A 24,088-nucleotide genomic window follows, 5' to 3' on the forward strand; every position below is an offset into this window, starting at 1 on the left:
TGAGGGGGCAGGGCAGCAGGGGATATTCTTACATATATTTACATATTTATATTTACACATATATCTATGTATATTTACACAAGCACCTCTTGCTATCCAGATCTATTTGGTTTCCGAATTCAGATAGCAGGGATTCAATGCAAGGGAGCCTACATTATTGGAATCTTTGACTCCTGTGTTTCCTTTCAGATAGCAAATAGCAGGAGTTCATTAACAAACAGTTCATCCAAGAGGCTATATGAATCTATTTTGTCCCTGAGTTGGAATAGTGTTTGGATAACCAGGGTAGACAGTAGGGATGTCTGTATATGTAAAACTATACATCTGTTTATGGAAAAAAAAAAAAAAAAAAAAAGCCTGTGCCTGTATCTTCTCTCTGGAAAGATACACAGGGAATTAATTAGTGGTGGTTGCCATGAGGAAGGGTAATTCAGCCCTGGGGAAATGAGGACTTGTTTTTCAGTTTACAAATGTGAGTTGAGGTGGTTTTAAAACTTGGCCCCCCAGTTCTTTGAGAGGTGGAGTCCATGTCCTGTCCTGTTCCATCAGAACTGTTTTGCATTTGCTTAGAAGGATGAAGAATGGCAGGCATGATACTATGACCTTGAAGACTAGGTCATAAAAGGTCCTGCAGTTAGATCTGGGACACTTTCTCTCAGACCCCAGCCGCCATACTAGGAGAAATCCAAGCCACGTGGATCGGCCCTGGATAGGCACTGCGGTCCAGTGCCACCTGGGCTTCAGCTAACAGCATGTGCGACCATGGGAAAGAGCCGTCTTGGAAGTTCAGTCCCCCGAGGAGCATTCAAATGACTGCACCCTTAGCTGCCATGTGACCAAACCAATGCCAGAAACCCCAGATGAGAACCCCCTATATGAAGCACATAGGCATACAGAACCACAGCAGACAAAAACACATTGCTGTTTCAAGCCACTGAGTTTTGGGGTAGTTCTTTGTGTGTATGTGATTATTAACTGAACATACATATCATCACACATATTACCTAGTCAAAACTAAGAGCATCTCCTTGTAAGCACACAGGGATGGTGCTAAATGTTAAATGTGCAGTACCTCAATGATTCCTCACAAGTTCACTGTATCTCCATTTCACAGGTGAGAAAACTGAAGCTCTGAGAGTTTCTTTGGTTACTTGTCCAAGATCACATCTCAAGAAAAGAAGCCCTATGGGACTTCTCTGGTGGTTTAGTGGCTAAGACTCCACGTTTGCAGTGCAGGGGACCCAAGTTCAATCCCTGGTCAGGGAACTAGATCCCTCATGCCACAATATCCCATATGCCACAATGAAACCAAAGATCCTGCCGGCCATAACTAATACCCAGCAGGGCCAAGTGAATACTTTAAAAAAAAATAAACATTAAAAGAAAAATGTAGCCCTGGGATAAGAAACAAGGAGGCCTCTAACGTCTCAGGGCTACTGCACCTCCTGGGACCCTGCTCTCATTCTTTCCCACTATGGGCCTCACCCTCTCCAGTGAGGGGTTGGGAAGAGGTGAGGGTTGGAAACTCACAGACCACAGGGGGCTGGTCAGTAACACAGAGGGCCAAAGTGGGCATGGTGGGCTCAGCTCCTGAAAGCCAGCTCAGAGTAGCCAGATCCTTGGATTTTTAAAATAGAATCCAGAAATCAGATTTTTATGCACAATCTATTTTTGTTTTAAAGTTAGCAACTAGTCTTTTTTTTTTTTTTTTTAACTTAGTAGACTGAAAAGCAAAACAAAGACAGAAGCCTGTGGGTTTGCCTCTCTGGACTAGAAGTTCTCCAAGGAGTCTTCTGCACAGACATCCTGACTTTCAGCAGAGCCTCACTGGGGAGACAGTGCAATTCCAATCCCAGGAGGCTCAGATCTGAGAAAGGAGAGGGGTGGTGAAGACAGAGACGGCCCAGCCTCTCCGGCGGTGGTGAGGGGAGGCAGGGGGTGCTGGGAAACCAGGCCACAGGGAGCCCCAGCAGTGCTGGAGGGCAGCTGAGCCTGCGGTCAACAGCTGCCCAGAGCTGCCCGCCTCCCCCAGCGCAGTCTGCACTGTGGGGCCAAGGGAGGCAGCCAAGGCACCAGGGGAGACTGAATTTCCGTTGCAATGGGAAACCACCTCCGCCCACACTAGCCATTTTCTCCAGCTCTCCTGCTCACCCTGCTGCTTTTCCAATGGGAACCCTGCCCCCCTCCTCCTGTGACCAACCCTTCTTAGCGGAGAGGGGATCGATCCCCTCCTCAGCCCTCTCCTTGGACCTCTCTCCCCACCCCCCACTCCCTAGTATCTTCGATTCCCTCCTGAGCCTGCTGCCCATTCCATCTTCAGCTGACTAGTCTTCCTCTGAGATCCAGCCTGGCAGAGCGCAGCAGAGTGATTGATGAGCTAGGGAGCTCTGGCTGGCAGGACAGCCAGCCAGAGACCGGGCTCTCACAAGACAGCTGAGCTGCCCAGGGAAAGCCCCCAGCTACCAGTGTGCTCCCTGAGGCCCCCCCCTCAGCCCCGCTCCCCGTGCAGCCCAGATTGACATGGCAGCCACTCTGGACAGAGCAGATAACCACAAGGGCCACTGGGTACAGTACCTGGCACACAGCAGTCCCTCAGCCAGTGAGAGCACTCTGCTCTCTCTCTGTTCCAAAAACAGAGATGAAGACGGTGAGCTTCTTAGGGCTGGAAATGTTCTCATTCAGCCATGCCTCTCAGTTCAAGTGTTTATCATTTGTATTCTCATTCATTCATTCATGCAGCCCTGAGAGTTTGCTGGTAGCAACTAAGATAATTGCTAGTGTGATCAAACCACTGGGACACGGCGGTTTGAATCCAGGCTCCATCACTTCCTAGATGTGTGAACTTGGGCATATCACTTTACCTCGCTGGTGGTCTAGTCACTAAGTCGTGTCCGACTCTTGCGACCTCCATGGACTGTAGCCCACCAGGCTTCTCTGTGCACGGGATTCTCCAGACAAGAATACTGGAGTGGGTTGCCATTTCCTTCTCTAGGGGATCTTCCCCACCTAGGAACTGAACCCAGGTCTCCTGCGTTGCATTTCTACTCTTCTAAAAAGCTGTTTTCTTTCCTGCATCTGAGCTGTGCACACACAGATGCCTCTTCCAGGACTGCCTACTTCTCAGGCTGTTTCTATCCCCTGATATGTTCATCTCAACTTAAATTTTTTCTTTCTTAACTTGTTAAGACCATCTCCTCCTATAAGAATCTGTATGGGCTCAGGAACAGACTGTGTCTTTCTTACTTCTGGATCCCAAACCCTTGGCACGGCCCTGCCGTTGGTAAACTCTCTGAGTATAGGTTGAATGAATGAGTGAACAAATGAATGACGGTGAGACCTGAAAAATGACTTGAGTTAGACAAGCAAAGAGCAGGGAAGGGAGTGCTAGTCCAGGCAGAGGGTCTGACTTGTGCAAAGACCAGTAGACAAGAGAATGTGGTATAATCGGAAAATCAAGAAGACTGAAAGACTGCAGCTACCTGTATTTTCCCCGAGTCCTCTGCCCAGCTAGCACACGTGGGATCCTCAGTAAGCACGGAGGCCTCCCTACGCTTTCTCATGTGTCAGAGAAACAATAGCAGGATGGCTAGAGCCCGAGAGCCCCCAGGGGGAAAGACTGTGCCTCACTCTACGCCAGCCTCAGGCTGGCGCATCCTAGGCCCTCTATAGTTTTTGGACAGTGACTGAGGCTGAAAGGACATTTACGCCTCCGCTGCAAAACTGACAGGACTTGATCATTCCAGAATGTTATTACAGCTCCAGTAAAGTCTTTACAGCCCAACCTGCCCAGGAAATGGGTAATGAGGAAACTGAGGCCCAGAAAAGGGGATGGATTTGTGTTAGCTCACCCAGCAGATCAGTGTCAGAGCTGGGATGGGAGCCCGGATGTCCTGCCTGCTGACACAGAGCTTCTCCCTCCCTGTCTCCACTTCCCCAGTCCCCCTCCATCCCTCCCTCCCTCCCTCCCTCTCCAGCCTTTGGCCTTTCAAGATGTCAGAAGCCAGCAGATTGGAGCCAACAGAAAATCTCTGAGTGCCTTTTACAGAGTGAAGGCGTTGTGTTACAGGGAGGGCAGATGGGGCGACCCATTAGTCAGCTAACACTGAGTTCCTGTGGGTTCCATTAGTGCCTCTGATTAACCCATTAGCACCCACTGGAAACAGGAAGCAGAGAGACCCCCAGAGGGGATGAGTAATGGAGTGAACCGGCTTTGATAAGGCCAATGGAGCAGAGCTGGAGAGACAGAAAGGGGTCTTTCCTCTTTCCTTAGAAGGTGAGTTTCCTTGGAGAGGGTGTCAGGTAGTGTCAGCAATGAAGAAGCCCAGGAAGGACTCAGAAGTCTGACATTTCAGAGCCAGAGGGAGCCAGCTGAGCTGATCCTTTGTAGAGATGTGAAAACTGAACAGCGCAGAAGAGGAATTTTTCTCTGAGTCACTCATGGAGAAGCCAGGATTCCTGGCCATTATACAAGACTCAAGTGTGCTGCAGGAATTACTGAAACATAGAGCCAGCCGTTATTGGAGCACCAAGCTAACTGCTGTACATATTTATCTTATTTTCACAGCAACCCTGGGAGGTAGGTACTTTTACCCCAAAACTGAGGCTCAGAGTGGTTGAGTCATCTGCCCCAAGTCACAGAGCTAATAGGTGGAAGAACCAGTATTCAGATGCGCGCACACTGATTGACAAGTCCTCATCTTTGTCATCATGCTGTCTTGCTGAGCAGCAGAAATAGATAGAACCACCATTTGATAAACACTGTCTGCAGAGCCCTTCACTTGATCATGCTTTTTATTTTAAGCACTTGAAGAAGATATCCTCTTATTTTACAAGGAAAGCCCAAGGCACAGTGAGGCCAAGAAGCCCACCTAATGTCATACACACAGATATTGTCAGAATCAGGATGCAAACCCATTGATCTCACTCCATTGTTAAGGCTCTAGGCTACTCCACCACATGAGTGTGAAGACCCCCCACTCTAGGACAAGTGTGTGAATGTGCCTACCTCTCTGCTTGGCATGCAGGCTGATCCTTCTACTTATTTATCTTCATCCACTCTGACAACAAATGTAATATTGAGGGCCTGCTGTGTCTGCCAGGCCCCTACTTACAAGACCAATGGGATTCTGGTACTTGTGCAGTTTCCATTCTACTTGAGGGACAGGAAAGACAGACAGCAATTTCATTAGGGTAGGGATGACCTAGTCCTAGCAGACAGAGAAGGCCAAACTGGGACTTATAGGTCAAATAAGCATTGTCCAGGCAGAGAGGAGCTGGGAGCAGCCCATGCAGTGGTCCAGAGGTATAAAAGTCCACCAAAAGCTGGGTTGGGCCAGAGATTTATCTCTGGGAGGAGCCAGTGGAACTGGAGATTCAGGAAGTGGCTGGAAGGAGGATTTTATCCCATTTTCTTGGGATCACTTTTGAATATTACCTGTGCCATGAAGATCTGCACTGAGAAAGCCAGACTCTGGAAGAAGGATGTGATGGGCTGAGGGTAGATGAGGCGCATATGGTGGAGTTTCCAAAGATAAGGAAGACTAGGGTGATTGATTAGATATGGCAATGAGGGGCAGGGAAGAGGTCTGGTTTCTGACTAGGCTGACAAGAGAATGGGGGTGGGGGTTGGGAGGATGAGAGACAAGTTCCTTGGACCTTTGAGTGTAAGAGCCCAAGGAGCTCTATCTAAAGTGTGGCTGGGGAACGCATGTAAGAATTAAAGATTTTAAAATTTAAAAATAAAATAAAATAAAATTTAAAATAAATAAATAAAGTGTGGCTGGACTTACTGGCCTGGATTTCAGGCCTATGGGTCTTACGATTTCTGCAGAGAATTGACTCCAGACTTCCTTACCCCATGCCTCAGTTTCCTCATCTGTAAAATGGGTAATAATAACATAATCTCATAGAGTTGAGAAGATTAAAAGGATATAAAGTATATAGTTAATGTTGAAAGCATTTAACATAGTCCTGGGTATGTGGGGGTGCTTCTTTTTTTTCTTTGCGTGCTTTTTATTGGTTATCTAGATCATTCCACCAGGACCTGTGATTTTCCATCATCTGAAACCATGTAACACTCAACACAGCAATGCTGTTATTGCGGGTAGGATGTTAGTGCTATCTAGCCTGATCTTGAAATTGGAGTAGACCCATCCAGTTAACTCTGGCGATTCAACTCACTCACTCCACAGAGAAGACTTTTAACCGTTATCTTAATCTCTCTACCACCCTCCCCCTCACTTGTCCTCATTATCTGCTTCCTCTTGAGTTCTCTCCTTTAATCATCCCCTGTTATTTTAATCTCCCTCCATTACTCCATGAGGATGCTTAATAAAGGTTAGTGGAATCAATATATGAATGGATGATTCTTTGGGCTGTGTCTGCGAGAAGTTATTTGGAAAGAGTCATGGACCTTTTTTATACACCATGATCTAGTGGGATTTATCCCATGGATGCAAGGACTTTTCAATATCCACAAATCATTCAGTGTGAAACACCATATTAACAAACTGAAGAAGAAAAACCATATGATCATCACAATAGATGTAGAAAAACTTTTGACAAAATTCAACTCCCATTTATGATAAAAACTCTCCAGAAAGTGAACATAGAGGGAAACTGCCTCAACATAATAAAGGCCATATATGACAAACCCACAGCTAACATCATTCTCAACAGTGAAGAACTGAAAGCACTTCCTCTAAGATCAGGAACAAGACAAGGATGTCTACTTTTGCCACTTTTACACAATATAGTTTTGGAAGTCTTAGCCATGGCAATCAGAGAAGAAAAAAGTACAAATAAAAAGAATCCAGATTGGAAAAGAAGAAGCAAAACTGTCAGTCTTTGCAGATGACATGACACTCTCTGTAGAAAATCCTAAAGATGCTACCAGAAAACTACTAGAGCTCATCCCTGAATTCTGTAAAGTTGAAGGATACAAAATTAATACACAGAAATCTTTTGTGTTTCTATACATTAACAATGAAAGATTGGAAAGAGAAATTGAGGAAATAATCTCGTTTACCACCACATCAAAAAGAATAAAATATCTAGGAATAAGCCTACCTAAGGAGGCAAAAGACCTGTACTCTGGTACTCTATAAACTATAAGATGCTTATGGAATAAATTGAAGATGACACAAATGGCAAGCTACATTTGAAATGGCATCCCATGTTCTTGGGTTAAGAGAATCAATATTGTCAAAATGAGTATGCTACTTAAAGCAATCCATAGATTCAAAGCAATCCCTATCTAAATACCAGTGGTATTTCCACAGAAATAAAACAAAATGTTTTAAAATTTTGTATGGAAACACCAAAAATTCTGAATAGCCAAAGCAATCCTGAGAAAGAAAAACAGTGCCAGAGGCAAAGCAGACTATAGTCAGTGTTGGCCCTGACACCAGACTATACTACAAAGCTACAGACATCAAAACAGAATGGTATTGGCACAAAAACAGAATTACAGATCAGTGGAACAGGATAGAAAGTCTAGAAATAAAATCATGCACCTATGGTCAATTAATCTATGACAAAGGAGGCAAGGATACACAACGGGAAAAAGACAGTCTCTTCAATCATCAGTGCTGGGAAATCTTGACAGCTACATGTAAAAGAATGAAATCAGAACATTCTATAACACCATACACAAAAATAGGGGGTTTCCCTGGTTGTTCAGTGGCAAAGAATCCACCTGCCAGTGCAGGAGACACAGGTTCGATCCCCTGATCTGGGAAGATCCCACATGCTGTGGAGCAACTAAGCCCATGTGCCACAACTCTTGAGCCTGTGTTACAGAGCCTGGAAACTACAACTGCTGAGTCCAGATGCTGCAATACTGAAGCCCCAGTACCCTAGAGCCTGTGCTCTGCAAAAAGAGAAGCCACTGCAATGAGAAGCTCAAGCACCTCAACTACAGAGTAGCCCCTGCTTACTGCAACTAGAGAAAAGTCCACGCAGGAACAAAGACCCAGCCCAGCCAAAATAAACAAATAAATAAATAAAATTATACATACAAAAATAAACTCAAAATCAATTATTAAAGACCTCAATGTAAGAAAGGATACTATAAAACTCTTAGAGGAAAACATAACAGCAGTGCACTCATTGACACAAATCGGAGCAATGTCTTTTTGGATCCACTTCCTAGAGTAATGAAAATAAAGATAAAAAAAAAACAAAAACAAATGGGACCTACTTAAAGGTAAAAGCTTTTGCACAGCAAAGGAAACCATAAACAAAACGAACAGACAACCTAAGGAATGGGAGAAAATATTTGCAAATGAAACAACTAATAAGGGATTAATCTTTAAAATATATAAGCAGCTCATGTAGCTCAATATAAAACAACGACAGCAACCCAGTCAAAAATGGGCAGAAGACTTAGATATTCCTCCCAATAACACATATAGATGGCCAAAAAGCACATAAAGAGATGCTCAACATCACTAATTATTAGAGAAATGCAAGTGAAAACTATAGTGAGATATCACTTCATACCAGTCAGAAGGGCTGTCATCAAAAACTCGACAAACAATAAACGCTGGAGACGGTGTGTAGAAAAGAGAACCCTCCTACACTGTTGGTGCGAGGGTAGACTGGTACAATGACTATGCAGGTTCCTTAAAAAACTAAAACTAGAATTAACATATTCCTGATTGGGGAACTAAGATCACACAAGCCAGAAAAACAGCAACAGAAAAGAAGGTATAGTACATACATATGATGAAATATATGTCCGACTCTTTGCGACCCCATGAATCGCAGCGCACCAGGCCTCCCTGTCCATCACCAACCCCCGGAGTTCACTCAGACTCATGTCCATCAAGTCAGTGATGCCATCCAGCCATCTCATCCTCTGTCGTCTCCTTCTCCTCCTGCCCCCAATCCCTCCCAGCATCAGAGTCTTTCCCAATGAGTCAACTCTTCACATGAGGTGGCCAAAGTACTGGAGTTTCAGCTTTAGCATCATTCCTTCCAAAGAAATCCCAGGGCTGATCTCCTTCAGAATGGACTGGTTGGATCTCCTTGCAGTTCAAGGGACTCTCAAGAGTCTTCTCCAACACCACAGTTCAAAAGCATCGATTCTTCGGCGCTCAGGCTTCTTCACAGTCCAACTCTCACATCCATACATGACCACAGAAAAAACCATCCCATCTATTTTCCATGAAGTGATGGGACCGGATGCCACGATCTTCGTTTTCTGAATGTTGAGCTTTAAGCCAACTTTTTCACTCTTCTCTTTCACTTTCATCAAGAGGCTTTTTAGTTCCTCTTCACTTTCTGCCATAAGGGTGGTGTCATCTGCATATCTGAGGTTATTGATATTTCTCCCAGCAATCTTGATGAAATATTAACTTGCCATAAAAAAAGAATGAAATAATGCCATTTGCATCAACATGAATGGACCTAGAGATTATCATACTAAGTGAAGTCAGACAAAGACATATATCATATAATATCATGTATATGTGAACTCTAAAAAAATGATACAAATGAACTATTTAAAAAATAAAAACAGACTCACAGAATTTGAAAACAACTTTATGGTTACCAAAGGGGAAAGGCTGGAGGGAGGGATAAATTAGGAGTTTAGAATTAATATATACATACCACTATACATTGGGGGAGGAAATGGCAACCCACCCCAGTCTTCTTGTCTGGAGAATCCCATGGACAGAGGAACCTGGGGGACTATAGTCCATCGGGTGGCAAAGAGTCTGACATGAGTGGGCCACTGAATCACCATCACCCCATCACTATACATAAAATAATTCACAAGAATCTCTATTTTGAAACTTTCTTGAGATAAGAATGATTTGTACAGTTTTAAAGACTGGAAAAAAATTAGGCAAAGGGAAATATGTTACTGAGAATCTCAGTTTCCCTGATAGCTCAGCAGGCGAAGAATCCTCCTGCAATGGAGGAGACATAGGACACGTGCATTCGATCCCTGGGTCAGGAAGATCCCCAGAGAAGGAAATGGCAGCCCACTCCAGTATTCTTGCCTGGGAAATCCCATGGACAGAGGAGCCTGGCAGGCTCCAGTCAATGGAGTCACAAAGGGTCAGACACAACTGAGTCACTGAGCACAAACAAGAACCTCCTGTATATCATAGGGAACTCTACTCAGTATTCTGTAATAATCTACATGGGAAAATAATCTGAAAAAGAATGGATATATGCATATGTATAACTGAATCACTTTGCTGTATGTATGAAACTAATTCAACATTGTAAATCAACTACACTCCAATATAAAATAAAAATTAAATTTAAAAAAAGGGGAAAATAAATCATGGAGCTTTTCCCTCCTTCTTCAATATTCAGGGCTGGGTTGGAGAGCAGGGGAGAAGCATAGTAATGGCAATGTTAACCTGGAAAGGGTTGGGTAATAGAGGGGATAGTGTCTTTTCAGTCCTCATCTCCACCCTGGAGACATGCACACATCTTTGAAGGTAAAATCTTTGTTAGATACTGAATAACTATAAACCTTATTAACTGTGGGGAATTGGAGGTGGGGGATGGTTGCAGGACACTTTATGGGTGTAAGGCTTTAGGACATTGTTTTGGAGGAAAGGAATGGCCAGGCCTTTTCTGTCCTCTCTCTCAATGGAGCTGGGGATCTTTCTGCACGAAAGCACATTTTAATGTAGGGAGTAAAGAGCTCAAGGTAGACCTCAGAATTTTCATTCATTCACTCACTTATTCATCCATTCATTCAATTAATTCAATGGTTCTCAGTTGGGGTGACTTTGCCCTCTGGTGAACATTTGTCATTACCTAGGTCCCATCACTTCATGGGAAATAGATGGGGAAACAGTGGAAACAGTGTCAGACTTTATTTTAGGGGGCTCCAAAATCACTGCAGATGGTGACTGCAGCCATGAAATTAAAAGATGCTTACTCCTTGGAAGAAAAGTTATGATCAACCTAGATAGCATATTCAAAAGCAGAGACATTACTTTGCCAACAAAGGTCCGTCTAGCCAAGGCTATGGTTTTTCCAGTAGTCATGTATGGATGTGAGAGTTGGACTGTGAAGAAGCCTGAGCGCCGAAGAATTGATGCTTTGGAACTGTGGTGTTGGAGAAGACTCTTGAGAGTCCCTTGAACTGCAAGGAGATCCAACCAGTCCATTCTGAAGGAGATCAGCCCTGGGATTTCTTTGGAAGGAATGATGCTAAAGCTGAAACTCCAGTACTTTGGCCACCTCATGCGAAGAGTTGACTCATTGGAAAAGACTCTGATGCTGGGAGGGATTGGGGGCAGGAGGAGAAGGGGACGACAGAGGATGAGACGGCTGGATGGCATCACTGACTTGATGGACATGAGTCTGAGTGAACTCCAGGAGTTGGTGATGGACAGGGAGGCCTGGTGTGCTGCGATTCATGGGGTCACAAAAAGTCGGACACGACTGAACCACTGAACTAACTGAGAGACATTTTGGGGTGTCTCCCCCAACTGGTGGGGAAGTATTATTGGCACTCAGTGGGGAGAGGCCAGGGATGCTACTAAATATCCCAAAATACACAAGATAATCCCTACAACAAAGAATTTTCTACCTCAAAGTGTCAGTGCTGTGGTGGTGGAGAAATCCTGATCTAGCTAGTACTTCAGTTCAGTTCAGTTCAGTCGCTCAGTCGTGTCCGACTGTTTGCGACCCCATGAATCTCAGCACACCAGGCCTCCCTGTCCATCACCAACTCCCGGAGTTCACCCAAACTCATGTCCACACACAATAAATTTATCAGGTGATGATAAGCATTATCAGGAAAATGTGGGGGCTGCAGCACAGAGAAGGGACCTTGATGTTTCAATTGCAAAGAGCTGGGGGAATGGAACTGCTAGGGCAAAGGCCCTAAAGGCTGTGGGGAATTTGGTTTTATTTATTCTGAGCTTCCCTGGTGACTCAGATGGTAAAGAATCTGCCTGCAGTGCGGGAGGCCCTGGTTCGATTCCTGGTTGGGAAGCTCCCCCACTCCAGTATTCTTGCCTGGAGAATCCCCATGGACAGAGGAGCCTGGCAGGTACAGTCCGTGGTGTCACAAAGAGTCAGACATGACTGAGTGACTAAGCGCAGCACATTCTGAAAATGCTACTGAAGTGCCTCCTGTGCGTTAGGCACTGTCCCAGGTGCACAGTATAGATCAGAGGGCAATAAAAACACAAACTCCTGCCCTCATCAACAGTGCTGGCTCTGGTGCCTAAGGAGACTTTATAATAAAATGAAAAGTGTCTCCTCTGGGCACTGAGAAGGTGACACCAAGCCAATATCGGAAGTGAGAGAGTGAGCTTCCCAGGAAGTGAGAACCACCAGTGCAACAGTCCTGCATTGGGAGGGAGCCTGTGGAAGGGGTGGGAAGAAGGCCAGTGTTGTTGAGTGAGCAGCCAGAAAGGGGCTATGGTCTGAATGTTTGTCATCCCCCACAATCCAAATGTTAGAATCCTAACCTCCAAAGAGGAGGTAATTAAGTCAGAAGGGCTTTCATGGGATTTAAGCGAAGTCAAATGAAAGTCACTTAGTCATGTCCAGCTCTTTGCGACTCCATGGACTGTAGCCTGCCAGGCTCCTCTGTCCGTGGGATTTCTCAGGAAAGAATACCACAGTGTGTTACCATTTCCTTCTCCAGGGAGTCTTCCAGACCCAGAGATCAAACCCAAGTCTCCCACATTGCAGGCAGATTCTTTAATTCAGTCTGAGCCACCAGGGAAGCCCCTCATGGGATTAGTGCCCTTATAAAGGAGGCTCCAGAGAGATCGCTGTCTTTCTTTTTTTTTTTCTGCTGCTCAGCATGTGGGAATCTTAATTCCCTGACCAGGGATTGAACCTGTGACCCCGGCAGTGGCAGCTCCAAGTCTTAACCACTAGACCCCAATTCATGCTGTTTATAAGCCCTCAGTCTGTAGTCTTTGCTTACTGCAGCCTTAACAGACTAAGATGGGCCATGTAGGTTACTGTAGGAACACTAGAAGATAGGGTAGGGGGAACCAGAGAAAGAGAACCAGGCATGGCTTTCTTGACTTAAAAGAAGCCTCTTTTTTCTTGGCTATACTACATGGCTCGTGAGATCCTAATTCCCTGACCAGAGACCAAACCCAGGTCCCCGGCAGTGGAAACTTGGAGTCCTAACCACCGAGCCGCAAGGGAATCCCCAAGAAGCCATTTTTGACCTAAGCCATTTTGTGATCTAAGCCTGGCCACAAAACTTGCCCTTGAACAAGTCTCAGTAATTAGTGATCTTAAGGGAAGTGAGGGAATACAGGAACAAAAGAAAAACAGTCAGTAAACAATAGTTATCAGTGACAAAACAGTCCCAGTTCCTTCTCAAGGGATAGACATAACAATCTGATTATGTCTTTGAGTTCTGCAGGAACTAAGGCCCCCACCCTGGTGAGGAATGGAATGATAATGTTGACCAACATGACTTTAATCAAACAAAGCTTAGCAGTAGTAGTGTGTGCTCAGCTGTGTCTGATTCTTTGTGACCCCATGGACTGTTGCCCACCAGGCTCCTCTCCATGGGATTTCCCAGGCAAGAATACTGGAGTGGGTTGCCATTTCCTTCTTGGACTTTGTCCAATATGGCCCCAATTCTGTGATGAATCCTCTTCACCTAGAACCCCTTTATGAATATGCATTGCCCTTAGCTTAAAACTTCCCCAAGTTTGCTGTTCAGGGAGACACTATCTTAGGAAAGATCCCTGGTAAGTAAGATTCTCCTTACTTGCTGCCCAGTGATAAAGCTTTCCTCTCTCCGATCTTTGGTTTGGTTGTATCTTTCCACTGACACCCACCAAAAGGCAAATCCAGTTTCCAGGATTAAAGGCAATATCTGACCAATGAGAGTTGCCCAGGAGAAGCCTGTAGGAAAGAATAACAAGAAGGGTTGTGGGCAGTCCAGACTGGCAGTAATTAGTCCACAGGAAGCAGCGTGGACAGAGGGGAGAAGTGGGTGGCAAAGTTCCACAAGGAGCAAGCAAGCCTCTACCCTATAGACTCATCTACAGGGGTAGGCGAGAAAATGAACAGCTCCCCCTGAGGGTCCCAGGTAGGGGTGTTAGGTGAGGGGGGGGGGCACCGGGAGGGCAGATTTCAGGCCAAAAAGGGGAAAGGAAGGTGCAGAGAAGAGGCTGAAAACCCAGCAGTTTTCTGATGAGGGCTGTGGGCTCGTGACAGCACCATGGCAGGGTGGTCGCAGAAGCGGGGACCCTGGGTCAGATTAGGAGCTGTGCGGGGAGGGGGTGGGGCTTGTGGGAACCAGGGTCCAGGGGATGGAGGACGGACGCGGTGGAAAGCTCGGGTTTGTGGTGGCGAGGGATCTAAGAGTTTGGCAATTAGACATATTCTGATCCACACCTTTAATAAATGTTTACTACTACTTCTACTGTTTCTCCAGGCAGCCAGAGGAAGGAGCTTCTGAATTCCTCCGGGGCGGCTCTCCCATTTCACCCCGGAGGGAAACAGGCTGGGGCGGGTCTCGGATTCCAGCCAGGCGGCTGGAGCCACTGTGCACCCCACGGCTGCCCTCGGGCAGCTCCAACTGATCCCTTATCAGCCAGGAGCTCCCCAGCCCGGCGCGGATCAAATGCTGCTTTCGGAGCTGAAAGGAGCTGGGCGTGTCTTCCGTGCTTTGCCAGATCAGGGGGTGCGCGGGAAAGCCTGGGCGAAGTTGGAAAGCCTGGGCCAATCTTCTGGCCCTGGTAGGCCACAGCAAGCAGAGCGCAGGACTCGCCTTGGAGCTGGGCTGCAGCCGGGTGGGGGCCGAAGCCGCCGGAGGCACCGAGCGGAGAGCAGAGACCGAGGGGGGAGGCGGAGCGGGCAGCGGAGACCGAATCGCAGGGGCCTCCCCTTTCCTGCCTGGGAGAGGCCTCCACAGACACCCCCACGCCCTCCGCCGCTGCAGGCCCGCTCCGGCCCAATTGAGGCCCCAGGGGCCGAGGCGCCCCCTAACCCAGGCGCTGGTCCACGCCTTTCTACCCTGAGGGAGGCAGTCGCCAACCTGGCTGTTAGCCTTGGACAGGTTGCCTCTAGGATCTAAGTTTTCACGTTAAAAAGAGGACTCTGGACTCAAATTCTCCAAGGAGAATTTCTCTCAGCTAAAAGGAGTTGAGCTGGACTCAGCTCCTCCGGGTTGGAGCAGTTCCTGCAAGGACATACCTTCTGATTTGGAACTCTTCTTTCCCCCTTGGCCTGCAGGTGGATCCTGGGTTATCTCAGACGCTATTTGTCCATTTTGTATTCTTAGGGGCAGAACTGTTGCTGTGCAGCTGTGCTTCCCAGCAGAGGTCCGTGCACACTTTTTCTAAGAAGGACCAGATGATAAAAAGTTTAGGCTTTCTAGTCCATGAGTTCTCTGTCACAACTATTCAACTCTGCCCTTGGCAGCAAACGCAGCCCTGGAGGATGGGGAGTTAATGAGCGGCACTGTGTTCCCACAAGACTTTGTTCATGGCAGCTGATTTCAATTTTTTAAAATTCTCGGGCATCAAGACAATATTGCTGTTTTTAGATATATCGTTTCTTTCATTTAAAAAACGCAGAAAGCATTCCTAGCCTAGCAGGCTGCACTAAATCAGTTTGTAACCCCTGGTTTACAGCCCAGGCTTTGTAATGTGGGGTTTGGGGCTGACTCCTTCACTTTTCTGAAGCTGTTTTCCCATCTACAAATCCTTGACAAACTTCAGCCTGGTTGTGGATGAAGCCAGACCACAAATGAAGCTACCACAAAATTGATGTCATTCTCTGTGTTGCAGCTGGTTCGTGTCCGCAGTAGAAGATGGTGGCTTAGAAGTCAGGATGGTGTCTTGTGGGGTCCCACACTCCCCCCCATTCCCTGAGTGCTTATTATGTGACAGGCACTGTGTTAGCGGTTTGCATGCTAAGTCGCTTCAGTAGTGTCCGACTTTTTGCAACCCTATGAACTATAGCCAGCCAGGCTCCTCTGTCCATGGGATTTCCCAGGCAAGAATGCTGGAGTGGGTTGCCACTCCAGGTGGTCTTCCCGGCCCAGGGATGGAACCCCCGTCTCATGTCTTCTGCATTGGAAGCCTGGTTCTTTACCATTAGCATTACCTGCTAAGCCCACTGGATTAGCTGCTCACATGCAAATCTCATTCAATCATCTCAGGCTTAGAGATAGAAAATGTAGGCAGATAGGGTAAGGGGTCCCAGAGAAGGAGAACCAGGCATGGCTTTCTTGACAAAAGAGAACCATTTTTTGGCCTAAGTTATTTTGTAATCTAAGGCTGAGGCACAAAGCTTGCCCTTGAATGGGTTTCAGTAATTAATGATCTTAGGAAGGGACATGGCATCACTGACTCGATGGATATGAGCTTGAGTAAGCTCCGGGAGTTGGTGATGGACAGGGAAGCCTGGCGTGCTGCAGTCCGTGGGGTCACAAAGAGTCAGACATGGCTGAGACTGAACTCACTGAAGAAGGGACGGGAGGGAATGAAAGAACAAAGGAAAAGCAGTCAGGAAATAATGGTTCAGTGAGGAAACAGCCCTAGGCCCTCCTTAAGGGATATACACAACAATCTGATTATGTCTCTGAGTACTGCAGGAACCAAGGCCCCCACCCAGGTGGAGGAGGGAATGATGATGTAGACACTCCTGCCTTCAATCAACTAAAGCCTGGACCCTTCATGAATATGAATGTACCCTTAGCTTAAACATCTACTTCTGCTTCACTGACTTCACTAAAACCTTTGACTGTGTGCATCACAACAAACTGTGGAAAATTCTTTGAGAGATGGGAATATCAGACCACCTTATCTGCCTCCTGAGAAATCTGCATGCAAGTGAAGAAGCAACAGTTAGAACTGGACATGGAAAAATGGACTGGTTCCAAATTGGGAAAGGTGTATGTCAAGGCTGTATATTGTCACCCTGCTTATTTAACGTATATGCAAAGTAAATCATGAGAAATGCCAGGCTGGATGAAGCACAAGCTGGAATCAAGATTGCTGGGAGAAATATCAATAACCTTAGATATGCAGATGACATCACCCTTATCGCACAAAGTGAAGAGGAACTAACGAGCCTCTTGATGAAAGTGAAAGAGGAGAGTGAAAAAGCTGGCTTAAAGCTCAACATTCAAAAAGCTAAGATCACGGCATCCAGTCCCATCACTTCGTAGCAAATAGATGGGGAAACAATGGAAACAGTGACAGATTGGGCTCCAGAATCAGTGTAGATGGTGACTGCAGCCAAGAAATTGAAAGATGCTTGCTCCTTGAAAGAAAAGCTATGACCAACCTAGACAGCATATTAAAAAGCAGAGACATTACTTTGTTGACAAAGGTCCGTCTAGTCAAGGTTAGGGTTTTTCCAGTAGTCATGTATGGATGTGAGAGTTGGACTATAAAGAAAGCTGAGCACTGAAAAATTGATGCTTTTGAACTGTGGTGCTGGAGAAGACTCTTGAGAGTCCCTTGGACTGCAAGGAGATCTAACCAGTCCATCCTAAAGGAAATCAGTCCTGAATATTCATTAGAAGGACTGAACCTGAAGCTGAAGCTCCAATACTTTGGCCACCTGATGTGAACAGCGTACTCATTGGAAAAGACCCTGATGCTGGGAAAGATTGAGGGCGGGAGGAGAAGGGGATGACAGAGGATGAGATGGTTGGATGGCATCACTGACTCAATGGACATGAGTTTGAACAAGCTCTGGGAGTTGGTGATGGACAGGAAAGCCTGACATGCTACAATCCATGGGGTTGCAAAGAGTCAGACATGACTGAGTGACTGAACTGAACTTAGCTTAAAACTTACCCAATTTTGCTGTTGGGAAACACTGCTTTGGGAAAAATCCCCAGTGTTCTCATTGTTATCATCTACTTGTTTAGTTGTGTCTGATTCTGAGACTCCATGGACTGTAGCCTGCCAGGCTCCTTTGTCCATGGGATTTCTCAGGAAAGAATACTGGAGTGGTTTGCTATTTCCTCCTACAGGGGATCTTCCTGACCCAGGGATTGAACCTGCATCTCCTGCATTGGCAAGCAGATTCTTTACCACTGAGCCACTTGGGAAGCTCCTATGATCCAGTATTAATCCTTCCTTCTCCCTTTTTGGGGCTTGGTTGTGTCTTTTGGCTCAGCATCCACCAAGAGGTGAACCCAGTTTGGGGTTAACAAGGTGACATATTCCCACTTTACGAGTGAGGAGGCTGAGACTCAGAGCCCAGATCTGAACTGGATGTGAGATCAGAACCCCTTTCCTTGTTTCCTTGTTCTTCTGTTTGATAAAACTTAGAGTTGCTTAGCTTAGCAATGTGATCTCAAACAGAACACTTATTTTTCTAGACATTTAGAATCTCTCTGGTCAAAGGAAAAGAATTAATTCCCACTATGTGCATCTGTCATTTTGCTCCCATTTTTTCAGAAGAGAAGACTGAGGCTTGAAGAGGTTGAGGACTGAAGTCTGGGCCTGGCTAAGCCCTAAACCGAGCCCTTTTGACTGAGAACAGCTTCCATGTAACTGGTTAAATAGGCTCCAGGCCTAAGCCCCGGCTGGGTTTCCTCCTGTCCCTTCCCCCACGTCCACGTTGGCAAGTTGTTTTGATTCATCCTCGAAAATATATCCGGAACCTATCATCTGAGGGAAGGAGAAGAGCTGCTTTAGGGCTACTGTGATCTTTTGAAAATGCTGAGTAAAACATTGGGAGCTCTCCTAGTTGACTTGGAATAAGATCCCAAACCTTACCCAGCACACAGGACAACGTGCCATCTAGCCCAGCTCTAGTCATCTCCTGTCTCCCACTCATGGCCACATTCCCTTGGTCCCAGCCTCAGTGGCTTCCTACCTTCCACTGTAATGAGAGGCTGAAAGAGATAACACAGGCGCAGTATGGTCACAGGGCAAACGCCTGGTAAATTGACAGCGTGATGACGGCGTGATAGTCCCTCTCAGGCTCAGCACTGTTGACATTTGGGGCAAGATCATTCTTTTGTTGTGGGGGCCATCCTGAGCCTTGAAGGGTATTTAGCAGCATTCCTGGCTCCCACCCACTAGGGGCTGGTGGCATCCCCTCTCAACTTATGATAACCAAAAATGTTTACAGGTATTGCCACATTACCCAAGGAGACACAGTTGCATACAGCTCAGAATCATGGGTCTCCGGGGAAATGCCGCAGCAGCCGAGAGGGTGGCGTTGAGGCAGCAAGAACAGGAGGTGATGTGAAAGGCCACAAAGCCCGCACCCCACTCCTTGCAAAACTCCACTGTCAGCTCCTCTTGCTCAGTCTCAGGAGACCCTTTGTCTCTGCAGGAGGCTTCCTTCTGATAAGGCTGAAGTAAACTGCGTGCATGCGTGCGTGCGTGCGTGCGTGCGTGCGTGCGTGTGTGTGTGTGTGTGTGTGTAAGAGCTGGAGAGGGAAGGGAGAGAGGGAGAAAGAAAGGAGGCAAAGAAAGGAGACAGTGATGGATATGAGAATGAGAGGGGGAAAGAGCTCTGTGAGGCTGGAAGCCTCTCTGGCCTCCAGGTCCCCAGCGGCTGAATACTCTGAGCCACATCCCTGGGGGCTTATGGCAATAGAGTCTAGGGTCCTTTGCCCCTCTTCTAAGTGAGCCCAGCAGATGACTCAGTGGCCCTATCCTCAGGCTGGAAGGAGTGCGGAGGGGGAGGCACCGCCTGGTCTCACCCCCTCCACCTGCGGCCCACCAGCTGCTCTTTTCCATCTGGCCTCTCAGATTCCTCAGAATCGGACTCCGCCCCGCTCTGGTCAGCAGCCACCCCCGTGTATCTGGAGACCTGGAGTCCTCTCCTAGCTGCCCCCCTGCTTCCGCTCTCACCCTTCCTATCATTTGTTCTCGAAGCAAATGGAATGACCTATTATTAAAATTGCAATTCAGATCATGCCATCCTCGCTCACAGCCCTCCAGTGACTTCCTTGGACTCCAGAATCAAAGCCAAACATCCAAGCCCCTGGTGCACATTCAGGCAGATGTGGTCCTCAGCCCCCAGCTTTTACCTGACGTTCCGCTCCCTGCTCTCCCCAGTCCTGTGTCCTCAGCATGCCTCGCCAGACAGGCCTTCCCTTCCCTCCTCACCTTAAAACATTTCCTCAAACGTGGGCACTTCCTTTCATCGCATATTTTTCAAGGCACTTTGGACCACACCTTCTCCTGGAGAAGGGAATGGCAACCCACTCCAGTATTCTTGCCTGGAAAATCCCACGGATGGAGGAACCTGGTAGGCTCTAGTCCATGGGATCACAGAGAGTCAGACACGACTGAGCGACTTCGCCTTTCACTTTTGGGCCACACGGCTTACCTGCTTTGTTGTCTGCCTCGCCTTGCCTGGAATCTCAATTCCTTGTCTGTCATTAATTCCTACATCCACAGGGCCCATGTGGCTGGCACATAGCAGGGGCTCCATACACACTTACTGAATAAACAAAAGAATGAACAGTTTGATGGTCTCAAGAGCCCCTGTCCTTGCTATGACTCTGCCGACTTAAAAAGATGTACAACTTGAGAGTTGTGAGTTAAGGGTTATTGGGGGCAAAATGAGGACTGCGGCCCAGGAAGCAGCATCTCAGATACCTCTGAGAGCCTGCTCAAAAGCAGCAGTGGGGGAAATTCAATATATAAGGTTTTGGTGAAGGGGGAGCTCAATACCATGAAGCAATCATTTTACAAAAGGGTTTTGGATAGTCATGAGGGTCTGACGTCACCATTAAGGGATTTAGTGCTTCTCTAGATATGAGAAGATGCAAAGATTGAGGGCATAAAATCTGTTCCTAAAAACATCCAACTATCTAAAGACCGGTGCCACCAGATTCCCTGGAGCAGAGTGCCTCAGTCCACCCTGAACTCTCTCAGGCATTGCTGAAGGTCAACAGCTACAGCAGCCTGGGGCTCAGTCTCCATGGAGGCAGGTGGCAAATGCCTCTGCTGCTCAGTCATTGGCAGTGCTCTTGATAAGTGCCAGTTTGTAGTTGACAGCTCTGTGCCTCATCACAGGCTTTGAGGCCTTGGGCTCAGTGAGGCTCACAGGCAGGGCCGGCTCAGCCTAGAGAGATGGGGCAGGAGGCGTTCAGCAGCCCTGTGAATGGGTGAAGATGTCATCAGAGGCAAATGCAAGATGTCCCTGGTCACAGTGGAGGGGGACACTTGGGGAGTTACACATAGAAAGACTGTAATGATGACTCCACGGCTTCAAGAATCCTTTCCCTTCTTTCAGCAGTCTCAGGGGCGCTCTTTTTGAGAGTGCCTCAGTGTTACGAAGAGTCGGACACGACTGAGCGACTTCACTTTCACTTTTCACTTTCATGCATTGGAGAAGGAAATGGCAACCCACTCCAGTCTTCTTGCCTGAAGAATCCCAGGGTTGGGGGAGCCTGGGGGGCTGCAGTCTATGGGGTGGCACAGAGTCGGGCACGACTGAAGCGACTTAGCAGCAGCAGCAGCAGCAGCAGAAGTGTTACTATTATTAAGCTGGCTTCCCTCCACACGGAAGGACAATCCTGGGCGTAGTGCCCGCCTGCGCCCAGAGATGATCCTGGTGGGGAAAAGGGGTCGCCCTTCCTCCCCTGGGCTCCGCCTGCCCAGGACATCCTGCGGAGTGCGCCACCAGAGGGCGCTCCAGGTCACCGCATCTTCTTGCAGCGGCCGCCAGAGGCAGCGGGGCTGGGTTCTGCTGCCTGTCCCACCTGCGGGGGCCTCTCTCTCTCTCCCCAACTCCCTTTCCTTCTCCCTCTCGTTCCCTTTCACGTCTTCCTATAAGAAGTGGGGGCTGTACATGGCCTTCTCCATGGAGAGAACTCCACATCCCCACCTGCTACCTGCAGCCAGTTTCTCTCTGAGCCCCTCACTGTGCAGTCACAGGTCACGTGACTTTCTGAGATGGAAAGGCTTGTCGGGGTCTCTCTGCTTCACCTCACTGAAGGTGAATCTAAGGCAGTGAAACAAAATCTTAAACTTGGAATTCTTCTTTTTTGTCCTGATAGCTCGTGAGGTCTTAGCTCCCAACCAGAGATCCAGCCCAAGCCTCTGCAGTAGAAGTGCAGAATCTTAACTGCTGGACCGCCAAGACTGGATGTCTATCTTGACTCTGTCACTTAAGACCTGGGCCGCCTTGAGTTGGTTCCCTAATCTCTCTGAGCTCAGGCTGCAAACGTTCCACCCTCTTAGGGATGTGGGAAGTTACACAAGCAACATGTTTATCGCTGTGCCTGGAGCTTCCCTGGTGGCTCACACCATAAAGAATCTTTCTGCAACGTGGGAGACCTGGGTTCAATCCCTGGATGAGAAGATGTCCTGGAGAAGGAAACAGCTACCCACTCCAGTATTCTTGCCTGGAGAATCCCGTGGACAGAGGAGCCTGATGGGCTACAGTCCATGGGGTTGCAGAGTCCATACGACTGAGAGACTACTACTTTCAGTTTCTGGAGAGAGCTATTATCATTGTGAAAGTGGCCTACGTAAGGCCCCCTGTCAAGCGAAGGTGGCAGACCTGGGCCCAGAATCCTCTAACTCGGGTTGCAGCCCTTCCTCTGATGGGCAGGGGTCACCTCTGGTTGCTTATGGGTTCTTAGTTCCCTGAACCCAAGCCCTTGGCAGTGAAAGCTGCGGAGTCCTAACCACCAGACTGCAAGGGAATTCCCAAGGGAGATTTTCTTTGTGGCCCTTTTTGTTTCTCTTGAATACTGAAACATGTGAATATATTATCTATTTTGAAGCTTAATTCTAGAACTCTCTTTAATGAAAGAAAATGGTGACCAAAGAAAAATTATATAATACAACATAATATGATAGGACATGATATAATGTAATATATTTGGGTTGGAGAGAACTCATCTGGGATTCCTTCTCCATCCTCCTCTTCTTCCCTCCTTTCTCCACTTCCTCCTCCCTCTCTTCAGGGAACTGCCTTCTCTGGACCAGCCCAGATGGTGAGCTGTCTCTGAACTCATTCATTCACTCACTTGTCGTTGATCTATTCACCAAATGTGCTCTGGGACAGAAGAAGGATTTAGGCAGACATAACTCTACTTTCTGCTGTCTATGGGGGAGAGAGATATTATGAACCCACAACTACCCAACAGAGTCGTTGCAATTAGTATGAGTGCCGTGACAGAGGTGATGTGGCCGCACAGAAAATGGGCCTCACCTAGCCTCCAGGGTTGGAAAGGCTTTTCTGAGGAAGTGACTTCCCCCCGCCCCATGCCTTTTATTCTTGGACAAGATCTTATGCTTTCTTTTGAAAGAACTAACAAATGTACGAACATATAGAAACTATTATCGTGAACCCCATGCAGCCATCACCCAGCTCCCACGATGAGCAACGTGGTTAATCTTGTTTTGCTTCTGCACCACCCACTCCCCCACTTCACCCCCACCCAATTATTTTGAAGCAAATCCCAGGTGGCTTATTATTTCATCTTTAAATACTTCGTTGTGCTGTGCTGTGCTTAGTCGCTCAGTTGTGTCTGACTCTTTGGGACTATATGTACTGCAGCTCACCAGGCTCCTCTGTCCATGGGGATTCTCCAGGCAAGAATACTGGAGTGGGTTGCCATGCCTCCTCCAGGGGATCTTCCCAACCCAGGGATTGAACCCAGGTCTTCCACATTGCAGGCAGATTCTTTACCGTCTGAGCCACCAAGGAAGCCCAAGAATACTGGAGTGGGTAGCCTGTCCCTTCTCCAGGGGATCTTCCTGACCCAGGAACTGAACAGGGGTCTCCTGCATTGCAGGCAGATTCTTTATCAGCTGAGCTACCAGGGAAAACCAAATACTTCATTATGTATCTCTAAAAGATAAGGATGAAAAATCTGCATGCAGTGTGGGAGACCTGGGTTCAGTTCCCAGGTTGGGAAGATTCCCTGGAGAAGGGCATGGCAACCCACCCCAGTATACTTGCCTGGAGAATTCCATGGACAGAGGAGCCTGGTGGGCAACAGTCCATGGAGTTGCAAAGAGTCAGACACAACTGAGTGGCTAACACTTTCACTTTCAAAAGATAAGGACTCTTTAAAAAGAAAAATATCTCAGTGGTAAAGAATCCACCTGCCAATGCAGGAGACATGGGTTGAATCCCTGATCCCCTGGAGAAGGAAATGGCAACCCATTCCAGT

The 24,088-nt window shown here is 47.3% G+C and overlaps 1 long non-coding RNA gene across 1 annotated transcript in view; it reads right to left on the minus strand.

Moving 5' to 3' along the window:
- Positions 1 to 5,784: 5,784 nt before the first annotated feature.
- Positions 5,785 to 24,088, minus strand: part of LOC138441481 (uncharacterized) — a 39,305-nt gene continuing 21,001 nt past the window's right edge. The window contains exons 3-5 of the long non-coding RNA XR_011257363.1: positions 15,163 to 15,307; positions 13,730 to 13,866; positions 5,785 to 9,359 (exon numbers count right to left, since the gene is read on the minus strand). This is a non-coding gene — a long non-coding RNA (uncharacterized lncRNA). The remainder of the gene's footprint in view (positions 9,360 to 13,729; positions 13,867 to 15,162; positions 15,308 to 24,088) is intronic.

The sequence above is a fragment of the Ovis canadensis genome, chromosome 5 (genome assembly GCF_042477335.2).
Source record: "Ovis canadensis isolate MfBH-ARS-UI-01 breed Bighorn chromosome 5, ARS-UI_OviCan_v2, whole genome shotgun sequence".
In the NCBI taxonomy this organism is placed as follows: Eukaryota; Metazoa; Chordata; class Mammalia; order Artiodactyla; family Bovidae; genus Ovis; species Ovis canadensis.